We start from the raw sequence: 20,925 nt of genomic DNA, 5'->3' as shown, positions 1-20,925 counted from the left end.
CATCTTGTACATTTTTAATAGCTATAATCAGACATATAACTTCTCTTTTCTATAACACTTGCCTTTTAAGGTAATAAACTTCAAACCTCAAACCTCAGGGTCTCTAGTGGCTAATTATTGACCCTCGTCACCAATCACTAAGTAGACAGAACTGCCGCAGGTCTCAAAAAGTAGCAGAAGACACTTGGGCCTTCGCTCAGGCCTGTTGCTAGATTTATGTATTGTAAGCATGCATGCAATTAACCTGCTATGTTCTCATCCTCCCTCAACATGTATCACCTGAACATCGCGTCAGTGAAGCTTACAACCCTCCTGAATGGAACACCAACTCTAAACTAGAAAGCGAAAATTTCAGAAGAAATTTTAAGTGTGCCTATGCCGCTGGTAATCAGTGTAGTTTGCCATTCATACAGCTACAGAGAGCAAAACTCAGCAGAGCAGCCATTCTCCACCATGAACTATGGTAAAAACAAACACCGCTCGCGCCTCACAGATGACAGCTTACAGTTTTGGGTAAAGATGAAGTGACTTTGTACAGCCCCGATTTGCAGACGCTGTGCACATAGTTTCATGAGCAGAAGTCCCATTGTACCACGGCAGACCCGACAATGTTTGCATGAACACGCTTTGAAGCATTACGTTATGGACCACAGCCGGCTGTAGCTTTTCATTTCACAGCCCGACACACACCCAAAAAACAGCCGAGAGAGCACAGACTACGCCAGAGAGGCGTGATTGCAGATGCCGCTCAGGTGGGTCCACCTCCCCTGCAGCGGCACTGCAGACCACGCCCCGCCACACACATCAATCACGTAAAATAAATATTTATGCACTTTTGCATTCACTTTTTGTTTTTTGTTATTTTTACACAGTGTTCTGAATGATTAACAATGGTCTACAGCCAATCTTGTGTATTATTATACAAACTTTGGTTGTAAGATGCCCTACCTGGCCCCCTGGCAAAAGCTTTGCTAGATCCGCCCCTGCACAGTTACCAGCTGTCAGCTAAATAAAAAAGGCGCTTGGTGTTTATTTCTCTCAGAAACAGTTCATAACTTCCCTTCAACTCATTCATGTCACCTAAAAAAAAGGTAAACCTGTTTCTCCATCACCAGTTCAGCTCTGATGATTCAGTAAGGTCATCTCCTGGTTTCGACCAGCCGCTTCTACAGCTGTGGCTCCAGCAAACATCAGCTGATACTAGAAATTAAAATCAAATGAATTCTAACAACAGCTGATCAAGCTTAAACGTGCTGCTGTTGTTTAGCGCGATAAACAAACGAGAGAAAAGCCGATCATTGATCAGTTTCATGACTGAAGTTTGAACAGGCGAGAGAATGACAGGGGAGGCTGTCATAAAGTTCAACATCAGTAACTTAGCGCGCACACAGCTGTATAGAAACTCCGTCGTGCTAGCTAGCACGCAGTACGAGTTATTATAACTGATTGTAAAAAGTCAGCACAACAAAAATAAACTACACCTAAACTCGGTTTATATCTGACCCAAATAGAGTGCAGTTCATAACTTCTTACCTGAAATTCAGTTCACCTCACGCTCCGACCGGCAGCCGCCTGCTTCTCCTGCCTTCGGTTTCCCTGATCCACGATCTACCACCGGTCGATCGGCGGTCGCCTCGCCGCCTCGTATGTCTCGTTCCCCGCATGTTCTTTGTAACACACACCGGTGGATAGCTGCCCTCGGTTGTAGCTCCGCGTCAGCGACTACCAAACAACTCAGTTATTTTTTCCACATCGACCAGCATCTGGACAATCCACCGCCTTTCACTGTTTGTACCGTTACTAAAAAAAAAACCCTCATCGGCTCATAAAAACGAAAAATAAGTCCAGCTATGACCCTGAGTCAAAAAGACAGCCAGCTCGGGTTAGCTAGCTAGCTGTCTAGCTCTTTGCAGGCACCGAAACCATCAGAGCTAATATGGGATGTCTTGGTAACACGAGCAGATATTTGAAGTTTACATCTGGCCAATCCACCACCTTTCACTGTTTATACCGTTACTAAAATGAAGAAATAAATAAATCATCGGTCCATATAAACGAAAAATAAGTCCAGCTGTGACCACGAGATATTGCGAAGGACCGGGGGTGAAACGATAGTAAGCCGCCCTCACTGTCATCCAGGCCGGCTGTAGCTTGTTAGCAAAGCCGCGCTAGCTAGCTAACCAGCTAGCCTCAGGCAGAAACGACATCGTCAGAACACTGTTGCTAATATGGGATGTTTTGACAAAACGAGCAGATATTTGAAGTTTACACAACTACATTCTCGCCTGAAAATATCTTAAAAGTTTATTTTGTGACCTAGAAACAGTATTAAGAGGAAAATAAAAACTAAGTGATGGCCGCCATTGTTTGACTCGGCAGAGGCGTGCTATGAATTGTGGGATATTGAGTTTTCCACCAAGCATTACCGTAACTTTTGAATGATTTGCGCAACCTTAAAAATTCCAATGGCTCCTGAAAGCAGCGACGCTGTGCGCACCGTTGATATTGTCATCATTACGGTAATCCAAATAAGGGTAGACAGGCTGTACTACTCCCGGCATACCACTAGGCGGAAACTGAAGAATAATAATAATAATAAATCCGAGGAATAGTAATATGTGTGCCTCTTGGCATAGGCACACATAACAAGCACAGATAAGCAATGTGTATAGAATAAACTCAACCTGTAAATAGAAAGGTCAATGTGGTGACAAACATCTTCAATATAACCCTGTAAGAAATATTACTGACAAAATAATGCTGTAAAACATGTTATTAATGCAATTATCATAAGGCAGATTATATGGCAGAAATAAAAGAATTTCTGAATCCTAACACCTCATATAACAGCTGTAGTTGTGCTCACTCTGTGTTTGAGTAACAGCTCCAATAATGGTTTGCATTTCTTTTGTACGTCTAGTTTAGATCTTCTTCTGAACTTGCAGCTGCATGAAATGTTACAGGGTCAGCATGTTGCTGCTCGTGTGTTTTTACTGTAACTTTGAGACAGAGAAGACTTCAGCCGACTTTTTAATTCTTACCCATGTAATGACTTCTCCCTTACAGAGCCTGAAGTAGTCAGGTGACTCAGTGTTACTGCTTTCACAACGTCCTCTGTATCACTGAAGTGGACTGAACCAGAGGGAAACAGCTGCTTCTATCTTGTAGAGTGGACAGATAGAAATTTAAATGAGAATCACAGTGTGAATAACACATATATAACCATCAGTGTACTAACTGCTGCGTACACATTTAGAGTTACTGCAGCGGCTGGTGATGAGCAAACTATGGGAGCTGCAGAGTTAATTTCACTGTATACACACAAGAATTCAACATCTGAATGAATTTGTAATCAATGTTTTTCAAATGCTGTCCGTTAGTGTTTTCTCTCAGTCTTGTTGTTTTTGCATCTACCTCTCTGTAACTCACAGAACCCAAAAAAGTGAAGAATCTTAATGTCAGTGAATTCTATAGAGTAGAGTGGACAAATGGAGCAACAAACATGAATAAGACTGTGACTGAAGCGAAAGTAAATGTCACTGAGCTGACTCCTGGAGTGAACTACACTTTCACTGTCATAGCAGTGGCTGGAGATAACAGAACAGAAAGTGACGTAGCAACACTTTCTCAATACACAAGATGAAGAGTATGGCATTTTCTGATCTGGGGGCTCGTGCTCTGTACTGTGTCACTGTTTCATTTTTTATCTTGTAGTTTATTATTGGTTTGTCAACTTTTTAGGATAGTTTTTTTCTAGTGAAGCAGTTACTTCAAAAATGATAGAAATCATTTTTACTTGAAGACTTCAAATCTAAAAACACTTTTTTTTTCATGTGTGACATGGGTTTTTTGTTAAAAAGCATGTTTCGATTTATTCACATATCCTCTCAGGTCTTTCTTAATTCAGTCCTCTTGATTCTTACCTGTTGCAGTCACTGCTTATTTTGTTGGCTCAACAGTTCTTTTGTTTTCTTGTTCCTCCTCATGTACTCTCCACTCATAGAGCCTGAAGTAGTCATGAGTCTCTCTGCTGTTAACGTCACAACATCGTCAATTTTTGTGAGCTGGACTAAACCAGTGGGAAACAGCTCCTTCTATAAAGTACAGTGGACAGGAACAAGTTTCTCTGTAAATGTCAGTGAGACGTTTTATAACATTACTAACCTGACTGCTGGTGTCCAGTATGAAGTAACTGTCACTGCAGTGGCAGATGATAATTATACTGAAGGACAGAGTGCTACTGTCACCAACTACACAAGTAAGTGAGCATTTAAATATTTTTAGATCTTCCTGGTTAATCTGAGGTCACAGGAAGAGACCAGTGAATAAGGGGGAGAATCTTAGTAATTTAATAAAGTTGATTTTAGACTGTGTTTATACAGATATGGATTTATTGGTGTAATATGTATTGAGTACACCGTAGAGTTTTATTGCTAGGAAGAGTAGCAGTACAGGTTCGAGTATAGAAATGTTTGCCTTACCTACTCTAATGCAATAGTCCAGGGGTGAATGGACTATTTAAGCAGATGATCGCAGATGTTCAGGAGGAAAGGACCCGGTCAGTGTAGCTGTGTGCAGTTTGACCTTAATTTCTGTTGATTTAAGTTTAGTTATGTTTATTTGAACTGAGTTAATTATGGAGTTGATTTTCTTATTTATTTTTGTAAATACTGGTTGGTCACAAAATGGTGAATAAATCACTTGCTACACTGGAAAGCATCTGTCTCCTGCACTTCTTTGGCCGCTTAAGTCAAGTCCTACCACACGCTGGCATTGCTGCAAGCGGTGCTGAACCAAAGGAACTGCCAGTTCTAATGCCATCTCCAGAAACAGGGGTGGTTGTTATCTTAGAGATGCTTCAAAAGGCAAGAGACCAGTAGCGGAGACAGTGAGTGAATTGTGAACACAATCTGTCCATGTGAGATGTGATGACCAGGTTGTGGGTTGTGAGAGGTGATACAATGGAGAGTGGATTCTAGTTCCTGATTTATACGTTACGTCTGGCTATGGGTCTGGGGGTGAGAAATGTAACTGAGACTGACTCAAACTCTGAGTGGCAAACTGAAAGATTTCCAAACCTCCGAGATAAACTGAGGGCCATGATCTGAAACATTTTCTACCTGTATGCCAGTTGAAAAACACAATTGATCACAAGTTTAGCAGTCTCAGGAGCTTAAGGTAATTTGTCTAGAGCAATAAAATGACAAGGTCTGTCACCCTGAAAGGGGTGGCTAAGGATTGGAGAAATCCAGAAGGATGCTGGTTAAGGTTTTTACTTGGGGCACAGACTGAACAGGCCGCAACATATTCCCTTTACATCCCTTTTTAGAGATTCCCACCAAAAGTGTGGTTTGAGCAAAGAAACGACCCTTCTCATGTCAGGTGACCGGAGAATTTGGTGGTATCGATCTAGTTGAGTATGGAGGCACGTAGTGCTGATCATGCGCGTGGGCACGCCAGAGTCCAATGCATCCACTTCCACAATAAAGGGTTTAGTAGTATTGCTGTGGACCAGGATTGGCGCAGAAGTGAATAATTCTCCAAATTAACTTAACCTCCAACTTTAGTGGAAGTGAGGTGACAAAGGGGTGTGGCTACCTGACTGTAGTGTTGAATGAAGCATTGATAGAAGTTAGAAAATCAGAGAAACTATTGTAAATGTTTGTTGGTCGAGCAATGGTCGATTTAGTGACTGTTTGGATCTTGGCACCGCCTGTCTTCACCTGCCCTCTTGCCAAACTATAGCCCAAAAAGGTAACAGATGAGGAGTGAAACTGGCATTTTCTGGCCTTGACATACAGGCGACCCTTGTTTAGACGTTGCAGGACAGATCAGATGTATTCTATGTTCCTCCCTGGACTTGCAAAAAAATAAAAATGCCATTAACATCCTTTAATACGTCCCTCACTAGAGCTTAAAAGACTGCGGGGGTGTTAGTGAGGCCGAATAGCATAACTAAATACTCAAAGTGACCTAATGGGGTGTTGAAAGTGGTTTTCCACTCATCCCCATCTTGAATGCGGACTAGATGACATGCATTACCTGAGTCGAGTTTAGTGAATACAGTGTCTCTATGGATGGGTTCAAAAGCTGAATTGATGAGTGGCAGAGGGTACTTATTTTTTAATGGTGACTTCATTCAAACCTTGGAAATCTATACAGAGGGTTACTTTAAGCAACAGCCGGGGTTTGGAAGAGTTTATGGATTCAGCCACCCATATCCCTGAACTAACTGGCGAGCGGAGCCGTTTGGCCATACCGCACAAGAGGCGATAAAATGGACGCTCCACAATAAAGGTATTCCCAACAGTGAAAACATCTCTCCTTCTCCTTGTGAAACAAACAAGAGCAACCAGTTTGCATCAGTTAAGATGGTGGTTCTGTCGCGGAGGAAAAGGGAAAAAGCATGGAAATGGACAACGGAAGCGATGAGGCGGAATAGGAAATCGAAGAAGAGCGTAAGAATATGCGATGGGACTTGTAGTTTTTTCAGCCTCTCTCCCTCAGCTGGTCGTCTGTCCTTAGGGAGAGAAAGACCAGATCCTCAAAAGAGGAGGGCTCATCGTGCAGGCCAATCGATCGTTCGTCTGAGCATTTAAAGCTTGGAGAAAAACTCCCTGGAGGGCATGATCAGTGTACTCAGCGGCTGCAATGCGAACATCTATTACATATTTTGCAACACTGTGCTTTCATTGACTCAGATTTAGCAGTTTCTTAGCTGCGTTGCCCTCAGAGACAGGGTGAGTGACAGTCTTTTCAATTTCCCAAGAAACTCATCATACGGTGCCCTCATGGCTGGATTCATATTACTGCTTCATTAGAAAAAAAAATCTTTCTCTTAGTTTGACTATTTTTAAGAAATTCCCTTTTCTGTTTCAAAAAAGAATAACGATTATAAAGATGCCAAAATCTTTGGTTCTGCAAGTGATCGTTTTTATGAAATCAACTGGCTGATTGTGATTGTTATTACCTTTACTCACATATCCTCTCATGTTGCACTTGAATCAGTTCTCTTGATTCTTATGTGTCTCAGTCAGGATTTGTCTTTGGTGGCCTAACAATTCTTTTACTTTGTTAATCTACAAGCATGATTTCTTTATTCACCATTTTCTAAGTCAAATGTAAAATTATGAAAAAAAATGTCATTTCAGAGTTTGACTAGTTATACGTGTGCTCTTTTTTCATTCTATTTACAGAACCTGCTGTGGTCAAGAACCTTACTTTCACTGGTTTCACAACAACATCTGTGTCTGTAAATTGGACTAAACCAGATGGGGGTGTTGACTGGTACATAATCCAGTGGAATGGGACACAACAGGTCTCCAATCGCACAAATGAAACTTTCTTTACTATTCCAGGCTTAACCCCTGGCACCCCGTACAGCATTTCAGTGGCTGCTGCTGCTGTACAGCAGTCAAATGCGGGAGATAACAGCTATATATCTACCTTCACAAGTAGGTCCTTGTTGTGTATTGTATTAGTGAGATATTTCCAAGATTCAGGTTGGGTGATTATACACGCTTTGTCCTTCATGGTCCAAACTGTTTACACATGTATGAAGTTTTAAGGAGTATCTGATACATACATAGAATCCAAATGCTATTCTCCTGTCAAATCAAATTTCTTCATCCAGTTAAGATCGCATTGTTCCTTTTAACAGTTTCAATCCAACCAGAACCTGATGCAGCAAAGCAGTCAAATTTGGCTACATGGTCCACAAAGCAGCACAGATGAGATGAGGTTTTGGTGTAGCTTTGCAGTGCCTTTATTCTTTCACACATAGTGTTGTGCTAATAGTTTTAACTCTAAAAGGACAATATTTTAGAGCTTTTATATACATATTCACTGCAATACAGGTTTCTCAAAACATTAGCATAGAGGAAAAGGGAACTGAGCATAGGAACGTGTGAGAAGGACTGGGGCGAGCGTTTATTTGCAGGTGAGGTAGTTTCAGGCACAGGGGAAGCAAGCCGAGTGAGCGGTATTCTGATAAGTGTTAGTTTCTACTGTCTACAACCTGAGGTTGTGGTTAGCTCCAGAAGAGGCAGTGGACAGGAGGACAAGCAGGGTAGACAATGAATGTCCAAATAGCTGACAGACTGGTGACGTAGAGATGGCCCCGCTGGGTTTAAATGCAGCCTGGCTGATTACCACTGCTGGGAGACAGGTGAGTGGAAGTGGCCAGGAATCCACCCCAGGGCGGATCCAGGATAAAGACAGCAGGCAGAGGAAAAACACCAGCCGCTCACTCGGACCATGACATGTTATTCATACAGTCAATCAGATCTGTGAGGACACTGTGTAGATAAAAGACTTCCATGATAGCAAAAATCATGAAATGAAACTGTATTGTTGATGTACAGATAAGACAAGGGTCACATATATGTCAGCTGTGTGTCCTTATGTGCAGTTTTGTTAAGCTGACTCGCCTTTTGGATATGAGCTACTGTCTTATATTTGATATGTGTTCTAACCGCAGTCCTTCGTGTGGGTTTGTTGTGTGTATGCTGTGTCTCTGGCTTTGCTGTTGCTTTGCATAGTGTCCTTGGATTCATATTACTGCTTCATGTTTTGCTTTTTTGTTTTTTTTAAATAATTATTTTTCTTAGTTTGACTATTTTTTTTAAATTCCCTTTTCTGTCTCAAAAAAGAATAACATTTATAAAGATACCAAATCTTTGGTTTTACAAGTGATCATTTTTATTAAATCAACTGGCTGATTGTGATTGTTATTACCTTTACTCACATATCCTCTCAAGTTTGCACTTGAATCAGTTCTCTTGATTCTAATGTGTCTCAGTCAGGACTTGTCTTTGGTGGCCTAACAATTCTTTTACTTTGTTAATCTACAAGCATGATTTCTTTATTCACCATTTTCCAAGTTAAATGTAAAGTTATGAAAAAAATGTCATTTCAGAGTTTGACTAGTTATACGTGTGCTCTTTTTTCATTCTATTTACAGAACCTGCTGTGGTCAAGAACCTTACTTTCACTGGTTTCACAACAACATCTGTGTCTATAAGTTGGTCTAAACCAGATGGGGGTGTTGACTGGTACATAATCCAGTGGAATGGGACACAACAGGTCTCCAATCGCACAAATGAAACTTTCTTTACTATTCAAGACTTAACCCCTGGCACCCAGTACAACATTTCAGTGGCTGCTGCTGCTGTACAGCAGTCAAATGCGGGAGATAACAGCTCTATATCTACCTTCACAAGTAGGTCCTTGTTGTGTATTGTATTAGTGAGATATTTCCAAGATTCAGGTTGGGTGATTATACACGCTTTTTCCTTCATGGTCCAAACTGTTTACACATGTATGAAGTTTTAAGGAGTATCTGATACATACATAGAATCCAAATGCTATTCTCCTGTCAAATCAAATTTCTTCTTCCAGTTAAGATCGCATTGTTCCTTTTAACAGTTTCAATCCAACCAGAACCTGATGCAGCAAAGCAGTCAAATTTGGCTACATGGTCCACAAAGCAGCACAGATGAGATGAGGTTTTGGTGTAGCTTTGCAGTGCCTTTATTCTTTCACACATAGTGTTGTGCTAATAGTTTTATCTCTAAAAGGACAATATTTTAGAGCTTTTATATACATATTCACTGCAATACAGGTTTCTCAAAACATTAGCATAGAGGAAAAGGGAACTGAGCATAGGAACGTGTGAGAAGGACTGGGGCGAGCGTTTATTCGCAGGTGAGGTAGTTTCAGGCACAGGGGAAGCAAGCCGAGTGAGCGGTATTCTGATAAGTGTTAGTTTCTACTGTCTACAACCTGAGGTTGTGGTTAGCTCCAGAAGAGGCAGTGGACAGGAGGACAAGCAGGGTAGACAATGAATGTCCAAATAGCTGACAGACTGGTGACGTAGAGATGGCCCCGCTGGGTTTAAATGCAGCCTGGCTGATTACCACTGCTGGGAGACAGGTGAGTGGAAGTGGCCAGGAATCCACCCCAGGGCGGATCCAGGATAAAGACAGCAGGCAGAGGAAAAACACCAGCCGCTCACTCGGACCATGACATGTTATTCATACAGTGAATTAGTTCAGTGAGGACACTGTGTAGATAAAAGACTTCCATGATAGCAAATATCATGAAATGAAACTGTATTGTTGATGTCCAGATAAGACAAGGGTCACATATATATCAGCTGTGTGTCCTTATGTGCAGTTTTGTTAAGCTGACTCGCCTTTTGGATATGAGCTACTGTCTTATATTTGATATGTGTTCTAACCGCAGTCCTTCGTGTGGGTTTGTTGTGTGTATGCTGTGTCTCTGGCTTTGCTGTTGCTTTGCATAGTGTCCTCAGATTCATATTACTGCTTCATGTTTTGCTTTTTTGTTTTTTTTAAATAATTATTTTTCTTAGTTTGACTATTTTTTTTAAATTCCCTTTTCTGTCTCAAAAAAGAATAACATTTATAAAGATACCAAATCTTTGGTTTTACAAGTGATCATTTTTATTAAATCAACTGGCTGATTGTGATTGTTATTACCTTTACTCACATATCCTCTCAAGTTTGCACTTGAATCAGTTCTCTTGATTCTAATGTGTCTCAGTCAGGACTTGTCTTTGGTGGCCTAACAATTCTTTTACTTTGTTAATCTACAAGCATGATTTCTTTATTCACCATTTTCCAAGTTAAATGTAAAGTTATGAAAAAAATGTCATTTCAGAGTTTGACTAGTTATACGTGTGCTCTTTTTTCATTCTATTTACAGAACCTGCTGTGGTCAAGAACCTTACTTTCACTGGTTTCACAACAACATCTGTGTCTATAAGTTGGTCTAAACCAGATGGGGGTGTTGACTGGTACATAATCCAGTGGAATGGGACACAACAGGTCTCCAATCGCACAAATGAAACTTTCTTTACTATTCAAGACTTAACCCCTGGCACCCAGTACAGCATTTCAGTGGCTGCTGCTGCTGTACAGCAGTCAAATGCGGGAGATAACAGCTCTATATCTACCTTCACAAGTAGGTCCTTGTTGTGTATTGTATTAGTGAGATATTTCCAAGATTCAGGTTGGGTGATTATACACGCTTTTTCCTTCATGGTCCAAACTGTTTACACATGTATGAAGTTTTAAGGAGTATCTGATACATACATAGAATCCAAATGCTATTCTCCTGTCAAATCAAATTTCTTCTTCCAGTTAAGATCGCATTGTTCCTTTTAACAGTTTCAATCCAACCAGAACCTGATGCAGCAAAGCAGTCAAATTTGGCTACATGGTCCACAAAGCAGCACAGATGAGATGAGGTTTTGGTGTAGCTTTGCAGTGCCTTTATTCTTTCACACATAGTGTTGTGCTAATAGTTTTATCTCTAAAAGGACAATATTTTAGAGCTTTTATATACATATTCACTGCAATACAGGTTTCTCAAAACATTAGCATAGAGGAAAAGGGAACTGAGCATAGGAACGTGTGAGAAGGACTGGGGCGAGCGTTTATTCGCAGGTGAGGTAGTTTCAGGCACAGGGGAAGCAAGCCGAGTGAGCGGTATTCTGATAAGTGTTAGTTTCTACTGTCTACAACCTGAGGTTGTGGTTAGCTCCAGAAGAGGCAGTGGACAGGAGGACAAGCAGGGTAGACAATGAATGTCCAAATAGCTGACAGACTGGTGACGTAGAGATGGCCCCGCTGGGTTTAAATGCAGCCTGGCTGATTACCACTGCTGGGAGACAGGTGAGTGGAAGTGGCCAGGAATCCACCCCAGGGCGGATCCAGGATAAAGACAGCAGGCAGAGGAAAAACACCAGCCGCTCACTCGGACCATGACATGTTATTCATACAGTGAATTAGTTCAGTGAGGACACTGTGTAGATAAAAGACTTCCATGATAGCAAATATCATGAAATGAAACTGTATTGTTGATGTCCAGATAAGACAAGGGTCACATATATATCAGCTGTGTGTCCTTATGTGCAGTTTTGTTAAGCTGACTCGCCTTTTGGATATGAGCTACTGTCTTATATTTGATATGTGTTCTAACCGCAGTCCTTCGTGTGGGTTTGTTGTGTGTATGCTGTGTCTCTGGCTTTGCTGTTGCTTTGCATAGTGTCCTCAGATTCATATTACTGCTTCATGTTTTGCTTTTTTGTTTTTTTTAAATAATTATTTTTCTTAGTTTGACTATTTTTTTTAAATTCCCTTTTCTGTCTCAAAAAAGAATAACATTTATAAAGATACCAAATCTTTGGTTTTACAAGTGATCATTTTTATTAAATCAACTGGCTGATTGTGATTGTTATTACCTTTACTCACATATCCTCTCAAGTTTGCACTTGAATCAGTTCTCTTGATTCTTATGTGTCACAGTCAGGACTTGTCCTTGTTGGCCTAACAATTCTTTTACTTTGTTAATCTACAAGGATGATTTCTTCAGTCCCCATTTTCAAAGTTAAATGTAGATTATAAAAAAAATGTCATTTCAGAGTGCGACTAGTTATACGTGTGCTCTTTTTTCATTCTATTTACAGAACCTGCTGTGGTCAAGAACCTTACTTTCACTGGTTTCACAACAACATCTGTGTCTATAAGTTGGACTAAACCAGATGGGGGTGTTGACTGGTACATAATCCAGTGGAATGGGACACAACAGGTCTCCAGTCGCACAAATGAAACTTTCTTTACTATTCCAGGCTTAACCCCTGGCACCCAGTACAACATTTCAATGGCTGCTGCTGCTGTACAGCAGTCAAATGCGGGAGATAACAGCTATATATCTACCTTCACAAGTAGGTCCTTGTTGTGTATTGTATTAGTGAGATATTTCCAAGATTCAAGTTGGATGAATTTGGCTACATCAACCACAAAGCAGCACAGATGAGCCGAGGTTTTAGTGTAGCTTTGCACTGCGTTTATTCTTTCAAACATAGTGTTGTGCTAATAGTTTTATAGAATAGAATAGAATTTGACTATATTGTCATTGCACATGTCACAAGTACAAGGCAACGAAATGCATCCATCCAGAAAGTGCTTTGGCAATAATATAGATATAATACAAAACAATGATCTATTATAGGTATGTTACAATGTACACAGTATGAAGGTATGTTATGAATATGCTTTAACTATAAGTATGTACAGGCTATGAATAGGATATAAATATGGTTAAAAATTAACAAAACTATATGGAAATATGAAAAATTAAACTATGCAGATTGTAGATATACAATTGTGAGTATTAATAAGCAGTTGTAAACAGTTGTAGAACTATAATTATTGTATTGTACAGAATGATAGTCTATACAGAATTTACAGTAGAATGTTTACATAGACATTTGTTGCAATATAGTTTATAAAAAAATAAAAAAAGACTGAACTATACAGAGGATGAGACCTACACCTTTTGTCAGTGTTTACAGTTGTATTGTAGTCAGCTTCACAGTGGAAAGTACAGAAAATCATACTAGAGCATCTTAAAAGGCTATAGAAGCTGTTTCTGAAGTCCAATCATGCTAAACAAAATTAAAATTAGTCATGATATCTAAAGACACAAATAATTGCCAGAGCCAAGAAAACTAGAGGAACACATACAGTTTTCAGAAAACTAAATAATTAAATTTATCACATTTTCCAGCTCTTTTCAGCTTTTTGCATCCCTGTAAAGCTTTTGTCCAAGAAGGTCCTTTGAGTGTTGCGACCAAGGCATGGTTCACATATAATGGTGTTTCTCGTGACCTTAAAGGAAACAACTGGCTCCAATTAGGATTTGGAAAATTAATCAGTTTTTAGTTATTTTTTTCAGCATAGCCTGTAGATGAACAATCATTGTATTCAATAGAGATAATACAAGTACAGATATGTCTGTGAAGGTTTTCATTCATCCAGGTCATCGTAGTCTAAGGAGCTTGGAAAGAAAAGCGTCTGGACTTCTTTAAGTTGCTTGAAGACGTTTCACCTCTCATCCGAGAAGCTTCTTCCGTTCTAGGGTCAAATGGTGGAGAGTCCCAGATGTAATGTGAACATTGGCATCCTCGGAAGAGTGACCTTTGTCCTTTAGATGCAGATGGGCCGCTGAGTCCTGTCCCGTTACGGATACGTTACGTATACGTTACGTATGGCACAACATAGAAGAGCAACCTCCACTCGGCGGTACATCTGCATCTAAAGGACACATTTTGGTCTGTACATATTTTTGGTCTGTAGATATTTCGGACAGAGAGGACAGATGGTTTGAAGGAGGAGTGAAAGAAGCCATTTATGTCCACTGTGAGCGACCATCTTTGAACAGAGGCGGTGGTTTACGACACCAACTGTCTGCTATCTATAATCCAGTTTTGAAATCCCTTCCCAGAGGCCTTAACGCCCACTCACATCCTGGGACATCTGACCTGAGGAAATCACATGATAGGGTGGGGCTAGGTTTCACAATGAGCTCACCCGAAACCTTAGCTGATTGTGACCTACACCCATTTTCACACCTTGGCTCATGTGATTAGGTGGAGGATCATTAGGGGGTCCTTTGTCCCTCTCAGTGGGTTACTCCCACAGGGCTTAAATCTGGGACTCTCCACCATTTGATCCTAGAACTGAAGAAGCTTCTTGGATGAGAGGTGAAACATCTTCAAGCAACTTAAAGAAGTCCAGACGCTTTTCTTTCCAAGCTCCTTAGACAACAAGTACAGATTTTTAGTCAGATTGTCTTTATCTAATTTTGTGACTTAAATGAAGGTGAAGCTTAAACAGCAAAGTTAAGTTGCCGCTTGTGTCGTTACTTTTAAACTGCACTAAATAATGAAACAACTAAAGTCAATCAACTATTTCTTTAAATATTAATGTGATCCTATTCAAATCAAAGCTCAGACTCTACACATTATGCTGTGTACATAATTTCGAGTAGTGAGGGAAAATCAAATAGTGACTGTATATGCAGACTAAAAGTTGTAATATTATGTTTAATATGTTTTTGCTTTTAATAATGCATTTGTGTTATTAAAATGTGATTTACATCTTTATTCTACAGGGCCTGAAAAGCCTGGGAACATTAGTGTTACACAAGGAACCAACACCTTAAGCATCAGCTGGATTTTGCCTCGAGGAAACATTAGTTATTATCAGGTCAATATATCCAATGAAAACTTAGCGTTTACAAACTCCAGTCAAACAGTGGCCACAACAACCAGTTTTACCTATTTAAAACCCGGGAGACTCTATAATATCACAGTGACTGCTTTTGCTGGAAACTTCTGGAATACATCTGACCAGGTGTCATTTGCCACTGGTAAGCCCAACAACCTAATCTCTTTTCTTTATCGCCATGTTTTTTAAGACCCCGAGAACAACTGTGGATACCATTAGAATGTTTCAAACATAATTTGCTGTTTTTCAAATGTGTTATGCAGAAACACCTAAACAGTTAAAAACAACAACAACTACAAAAAAACATCACATTGAAATTATTTGATCCCTTTTGTAACTGTGTCTGTAGATAAAGGGTGGCACCCTATCTGGAAACATAGGAGTGTACTTATTTTATTACATTTTTATGGGACTGAACTGTTTTTAATTTCTTTAAATGAGCAAAATGACTTAAGATGTCAACGTGGTGTTTTTGTACCCTTTAGTTCCCAAACCTCCTGGGTCCATCATCTTTAGTAGCCGGAGCAACTCCTCACTCAAGCTGCAGTGGGCAACACCTGATGAAATGATCGGAGCTCCAGACATCATATACAGTATCACCTGTCAGGCTGTGGGTGGTCTCAGTCAAAACACAACTTCCACTCAAAATAACACTTTGCTTTCACTCCTTGACTCTGGAACCAGCTACACTGTAACAGTAAAAACTATTGGACCTGGAAATTTAAGCAGCACGGTTGTTCAGAATTCTTCTTTTACCTGTAAGTACAACAAAATAAACCCAAAGCCATCAGACTGTCTGTTTTTAATGCATGGTTTTACTGGCCAACAAGAACACTTCATATTAATCAACATATAATATCAGTGTCAGTGTTGGACAGTTTATTGTTAAGATATAGACAGGAAATATGGTGTGAAAGAGTTTGGTATGACATGCAACATGGATCTTTGTTTGCCATCAAATCAGGGATATTGATGTAATAAGTGCAACTTATTTAACTTCTACTGTTTAACATTGTTTCCTAATTTCTCATCTTTTTTAGTACCAAACCCAGTGAGGAATCTAATTGTCAGCCCTGAATCTACTACTTCACTAAATGTGAGCTGGTTAAATCCACTGGGGGTCAAATCGTATTATATATACTTAGTTGACACTTACAATGACACAGGAGGACTTATTTACTCAACAAACATCACCGATAACAGCACTTGTGTACCGAATCTAAACCCAGGAACTAACTACAGTGTCACAGTCAGAACAAAAGCTGCAGAAGGAAGTGAATCTACGGTGGAAAAGGGATTCAATTACACAAGTAAGAACTAACATATATACTTAGGTTTGTATGTGGCCAAAGTCAAGTATTTTTAATCCATTTTGCAATTTATAGTGATCTCCTGCAGACTGTCAAAGCCTGGCAATATGTGATATTGTCTTTTTTATATATATAGCATTGCTTTTTTCATACTAGGGAATTGATAAGAGAAAAGAGACAGAGAAAAATGGCCAAATTCCAGGCACTATAGGCAGATATATTAGCTTCAGAAAAGCTGGAGCCTACAATTTCCATAAAAAATTGTCCTCCCTGTTTAACAGTCAGTAGCTGTTAGCTTGATACCTTTGCTCTTTAGTTTCTAACATTTCTCTAAAACGTCTCAACCCCGAGCCAAATTATAACCCTGATTCAGGGTTTTTACTGATGCCAAACTTCTAAAAGTAAATCTTTAAACTTTTTTTGGTCAGAATACAAATGAATTTGTTTGACATTTTCTTTGTGTTACTACTCAGCCCCTATTAGTCCAATATTAATGTTCATTTAATTTGAATCTTCTTTTTTTTCCAGTGCCTGAAGCAGTCTCAAACATTACAGCCGTAGGAACCACAACCAGCCTTTCAGTGAGCTGGACACTGGTGACAGGGAAGGTCTCCAGTTACAGTGTTGTGCTAAATAGTTCTGGACAGTTAGTGAACAGCACGGATGTAAACAATCAAACTACAAACACAGTCTTTGGGGGCTTGACACCAGGAGTGATTTACTGTGTCCAGTTGATCACCAAAAGTGGACCTTATCAGAATAACAGTTCACCTGTTTGCAACGCAACTTGTGAGTTTCATTGACAATCTGACTTCTACCTCAAATTGTGTCAAGAGATTTATTCTAAAGACACTTCTTCAGCTAAGAGTCTAAAGGTAGAAACACACAGACGCTGCAGTATTTACTTGCAAGGGCGATCACAGAACGCTCACATCAGAGTGGGGACCCTGCGATGCGCGCTCTGTTCCTGCACTTGTCTTTATTTATATACAAAAGTAATACAACAGTGAATACGTCTATTCATAGGCAGAGGAATGTTAGTGTGTAGGGAGTGAAGATAAGAGTGGTTCAGGTGTATGTGTGTGTGTTGTGGGATACAGAAAGACGCGGCCCCTCTTCTTGTTAGGGAGCGTCAGATAAGAGTGTCCAGCTCTCCTCTTCCTGGCAGGAGTAAAATAATAACAGCTTGTTCAGCTATTATAGCTGTAATGAAAGAATTTATAAAACAGTCCTGTAGTGGACAACAGTCTAAATCATAAAAAGGTCATCATGCAGCATTCTATCATATGCAAACTTATATCATTAAAAGCTTATACTGACCACTAGAGTACAACTTTCCATTGACAAATTGTATATTCAGCATTTTAATCAACACCTATTTTAAAAATGCATGTATTGTTTGAATTAATCAAATTAATCAATCAAATAATCAAATCCTTCTGCTTCTTCAGTTCCCAACCCTCCTGGTCCCATCACAGTGCAATCTCAGACGGTTAATTCCATCAACTTCACCTGGACCCTTCCACAGAACATGAGCCACAAGCAATACAACTTTAGTGTCACCACCACTAACAACACCTTTGTGACAAAAGACAACTGGTTCCTGCTGGGAAACCTCCCATCTGGAAGCCCCTACACCATCTCTGTTGTTACTGTGGGTGTGATGGGATATAACAGTGTATCAGTGACAACAGTAAACTATACCAGTGAGTAGACATACAGCTGATGAGATTGCAGTTGTTATGGGGGATTTTCCTGATTTTTTTTTTTTATTTATTGAGTTTATCTTTTTTCTTTCACTCTGACAGAATTTATTTTTACTGCTATACTTTACTTTTGTTTCTTTGTTTTGTTTTTTGGATGTAGTGACAACAAAATTTCACCCAGACATATTTTAAAATGTCTGGAATCAACTGTCTGTGTACAAACATGATAATATTTTGAAAAGACATAAAAAAAAAGTCCATTTAAAAGCATCAAGTTACATGCTGAGTAAAACGATGTAATGCAGGTGTCCTTTTTCTAAAATAGTAATATTGTTAATACTATTTATCGTATGACTATTTCCTCTGAGTGTGAGGAACATGTAGCAGCAATCACAGGTTTTTCATCTGTCTCATTTTCTCAGGACCATTTCCTGTATCAGATCTGACTCAGACAGAAATAACTACAAATGCAGTGACCTTGGTGTGGACACAGCAGGAGAGCAAATTAAGCTACTCTTATCAGGTGCAGGTCACCAACGAGTCCAATGTTATTGTAAACAAATTAAATGTGAACATAACAAATGCAACAATCATAAATCTTCGTTCTGGGAGCAACTTCAACTTCACTGTCACTACACTGACAGCAGATGGCACTCAGGCAGATCCTGTGACAGTGTCTTACTTCACACGTATGTACAGTATATGTTGTCAGAATTTCTGCTTCTCCTGGAAATCCCCGATACTAAACTCAAACTAAATCAGTAAAAACAACCAAAGTCAGCAACCATCAAAAGCTGAGCTTGGGTAGTTTATCATTATTCCAGTCAGAGAGAGCTGTTATAAGAAAAGTGCTGTTCATGTGCCTATAATACTGCTGTTGTTATATTAATAATAATAATTCCTCCTGTGTTTGCAGGACCATATGGTATTACTGAGTTGAAGGCTGAAACCATAAACACAACCGCTATAAATCTGAATTGGATGAAGCCAGCTGAGTACAGGGATGACTATAAATATCGAGTTGCTACATCAGGCTGTGCCTACAAAAACGACACCCTGGGACAAGAAACCATACAGATCTCAGGCCTCAACCCTGGGACCAACTGTACCTTCTGTGTTTCTGTCATGGCAGCAAATGGCATTGAAGGACAAACAGTCTGCACCTCTCAGTACACGAGTACGACTCTTAGCTGCCATTTCAAGTTTTATTTGTCAGACTATCATTGTTGACATGTTTTAATCCTTTGTTCTCTCATCACATCAACAGAGCCCGAGACAGTACAGCCCACTATCTCAGGTCATTCGAATAGTTCCATCACGGTGACATGGACGAAACCTAAAGGAAATGTGGAGAGTTACAGTTTGCAGCTAATACGTAATAATACAACTATTCAATCCCTGAACAATTTGACTACATCGTACCAGTTTGAAAACCTGTCAGCTGGACGGGCGTACAGCATCATTTTAACCACAATAAGTGGACCCTTCAATGCATCATCTGAACTCGTTACTAATGCCATTCGTGAGTAGAATAAATGTCTTCAATTTGAGTGCAGTCATATTATGGATGTTAACATTATTCTACACTTCAGCAGGTTTTTCACAATTTAGCTGTTATTGAAAACAAAATGCGTGTTCTCAAGTCATAAGAAGCATTGTAAAGTTTAATTTGATATTGCAGTAACAAACTGTCAAACATAAACTTAATTACAACAGTGAGCAAACATGGTAATTGTAAACAGGACAATATATTGTTACACCCCTCTGCAGCCCCTAATCATCTCAATGTGTTCAGCTGGTGCTAATTGGCCACACCTAGTCAGGTGTGGATAAAACCATACCTGAGGCAAGCTTTCAGGGAGCTCACTTGTCTTTGCCTGGGTGGTACCAGCTATTTTAGCCAACCTGGTAGTCCATTTTAAGAAAAAACCTCTTCTCGCCTACACTCTGGTATTCATCTCCTTTTTTATGTTGCGGCCTTTGAGCCGGGTCGTAACAATATGTAAGTAATATGAGTGACAATAGGCCATAGAGTGTTATATTCTTAAGTGTGCACATAATAAGGAATAATTAATTCATCTTTAAAATAATGTTACTTGACTTATATAAGATAACATGTTGCATCCCCCTTCCTCCAGTCCCTAATCCTCCTGGGCTGATTGAGATCCTGAATAAAACAACAAGTTCCATTGAAACTCGATGGACAGAGGCGCCTCTGATGACTGGTGCAAAATTCTACTACCTGCTGGCTTACACATCATCCCAGCAATCCAACAATATCACTACCACAAACACCAGATGGAACTTTTTCCCCCTGTCTTCGGGGACTTCCTACAACATTTCTGTGAAAACTGTGGGGGAATTGGGATTTCAGAGTGAGACGGTTCACGTCTACATGGTCACAACAAGTAAGGCTTTCGTTTCTGTAAAGAAGTATTGTAGAAGTCTGGACAGTCTCTTACTTTTTTTTAAAGTCTTTAAATGTAAAACACCTTTTGATATTCAAGTGATTTGTTTTTTAATCAACAAGTTGATCATGGTAAATGCACTGATACTTATATAGCGCTTTTCGGAGTACCGCTTCCTCCTATGATTTTTAAATGCTTACCAACTAACTTCCACACTCCGATAGAGCAGCTTAGGGTTAACATCTTGCCTAAGACTAGGGGGAGCCAGAGATCAAACCACCAACCTTCCAATCAGTACGACCTGCGCTACCTCGTAAGCTAAAGCCACGCTGTCCTCAGCATTACACATTTTACTGACATGTCCTTTTATACCCCGCTTCATTTTGACTTCTTTATTCTTATT

The 20,925-nt window shown here is 39.8% G+C and overlaps 1 long non-coding RNA gene across 1 annotated transcript; it reads left to right on the top strand.

The window, feature by feature from the left end:
- The first annotated feature begins 17,142 nt into the window (after positions 1–17,142).
- LOC134632483 (uncharacterized) lies at positions 17,143–18,647 on the top strand. The gene is made up of 3 exons (XR_010094503.1): positions 17,143–17,197; positions 17,860–18,114; positions 18,537–18,647. It is a non-coding gene; the product is annotated as an uncharacterized LOC134632483 (long non-coding RNA).
- Positions 18,648–20,925: the final 2,278 nt, after the last annotated feature.

This window comes from Pelmatolapia mariae, linkage group LG7 (genome assembly GCF_036321145.2).
Source record: "Pelmatolapia mariae isolate MD_Pm_ZW linkage group LG7, Pm_UMD_F_2, whole genome shotgun sequence".
Lineage (NCBI taxonomy): Eukaryota > Metazoa > Chordata > Actinopteri > Cichliformes > Cichlidae > Pelmatolapia > Pelmatolapia mariae.
This window is presented reverse-complemented; position numbering and strand designations above follow the sequence as displayed.